Genomic DNA, 795 nt, shown 5'->3' with positions numbered 1-795 from the left:
TTTATTGTCATCAAAGCATAGGGATCAATTATTCTATTGTTAGGCAAAAAGAATTAAGATAAATAAAACAAAGATCGAGGCTATTAAAGAACAGCCTATATCAAAAACTATAAGTGAGATAAGATATTTTCATGGTTTAATTAGTTTTTATAAAAGATTGGTAAAAAAAAATCAGCACTCTAGTAACTCTTTTGACTAAAATTATAAATAAAATGGTATGATTTAAATGAGATGATGATCAAGAAAATACTTTTAACTTGTTAAAAAAAGGTTGATTTTTGATCTTATTTCTTACCTTATTTAATTGACAAAATTAATGACAATGCCTACAAGAGGAATTACCATGTAAATATGATGTTAATATTACATTTAATGCTTTTAACTTGTTAAAAAAAGGTTGATTTTCGTCTCATTTCTTGCCTTATTTAACGTGACAAAATTAATGATAATGCCTACAAGAGGAATTACCATGTAAATATGATGTTAATATTACATTTAATAGATATGAACTTTGTTTGTTTGATGTAGATGATGATTTAAGAGACATTCCTTTCAAAGAGAAAATAAATGATCTAATTCTAGCTTTTACATCAAGAGATGCATTAGAGATTCTATTGGGTCAAGTCATGAGACTTAAAGCAAATAAGTTCAATAAGGCAATTAATAGACTTCTTCAATATATATGGATTAAGATGGACTTTAAGAGGTTTCAAAGAATAAAAAACAAGCCTTAATTAATTTGATTTATACTTTAAAAGGGCATGTAGAGGAGTTTCAACCATTATATATATATAT

The sequence above is a fragment of the Populus euphratica genome, unplaced genomic scaffold, assembly GCF_000495115.2.
Source record: "Populus euphratica unplaced genomic scaffold, PopEup_1.0 scaffold4832.1, whole genome shotgun sequence".
NCBI classification, from domain to species: domain Eukaryota; kingdom Viridiplantae; phylum Streptophyta; class Magnoliopsida; order Malpighiales; family Salicaceae; genus Populus; species Populus euphratica.
This window is presented reverse-complemented; position numbering follows the sequence as displayed.